This window comes from Cynara cardunculus, assembly GCF_001531365.2.
Source record: "Cynara cardunculus var. scolymus isolate 2C chromosome LG 9, CcrdV1, whole genome shotgun sequence".
NCBI lineage: Eukaryota > Viridiplantae > Streptophyta > Magnoliopsida > Asterales > Asteraceae > Cynara > Cynara cardunculus.
Window position 1 is genome coordinate 12,131,516 of NC_037536.1, and position 1,067 is coordinate 12,132,582.

At 32.0% G+C, this 1,067-nt stretch overlaps 1 non-coding gene across 1 annotated transcript; it reads left to right on the top strand.

Annotated features, from left to right (window-relative positions):
- The first annotated feature begins 437 nt into the window (after positions 1-437).
- On the top strand, positions 438-544 carry LOC112518776. Its single transcript, XR_003069848.1, has one exon. It is a non-coding gene; the product is annotated as a small nucleolar RNA R71 (small nucleolar RNA).
- Positions 545-1,067: the final 523 nt, after the last annotated feature.

Consider the following 1,067-nt stretch of genomic DNA (forward strand, 5'->3'; position numbering starts at 1 on the left):
AAATAATTTATTTTTGGTTTAATATTATAAATTTTATAAAGACTAGAAGGGTACTCATGCAATGCAGCGAAATATCTTAATATTAATGTTTCGTTTTATTCTTTTTCTCTGTCGGTATAATACGGTTTTATGTGGTTTTTAGAAAAAGATAATATTTTTATTTTTTGAATGAAATATAAATTTAAAAAAGAAAATAAATATTGAGTTGTGTTGTAAATGCATTATATGCGTCTGTTTCATATATCCCAACTGTATTATTCTGTATTAATGCATGTGGATCAGCCCAATATCCATTATTATTTGAAATTTTCTCAAGCATGTCATACCCATCATTATAAGTACWAGTTGTGAAAGCTCCTCCTGCACTAGCATCAAGCATTTGYTTAGCAACAGTTGTTAAACCATTGTAAAACGTCTCTAGCTGGATACAATAAGGAATGTCATGGTAAGGGCATTTTCTCAACAACTCCTTGTACCTTTCCCAAGCATCAGGTATTGCTTTATTATCCATTTGTCTAAACAAACATATTTCATTTCTGGATTCAGCGTTCCTGTTGGAAGGAAAATATTTTTTCAAAAATTTATTTACAATATTATTCCAAGAGATTATGGAATTTGGTTGTAAAGAGTTAAACCATAATTTTACTCTATCCTTAAGAGAAAATGGAAATAACTTCAGCCTTAAGGTATCATCAGACACTCCAGGGATAAGAAAACAATCAGTTATTTATGTTAAAGATTTTAAATGTAAATGAGGGTCTTCAGATGGCAAACCACTGAACTGGCCATTAGTCTGCAACATCTGAAACATGACAGGTGTGAGCTCAAAGTGAGTTTCCTTAATGTGTGGCCTTACTATTCCTGAATTTAATTGACTAAAAACAGGAATARCATAGTCCATGATTCCTCTATCCCGAGAATCTGCAATATGAATGATGTTCTCCATAATAGTAGCAGGTGGTAGAAAAATTAGCTTTTATGAACTTTACTTTAAAAGAAAAACTTTAACGTGCTATCCCCGGCAGCGGCGCCAAAAACTTGCTCGTCGGTTTATTCAACCTTAGATT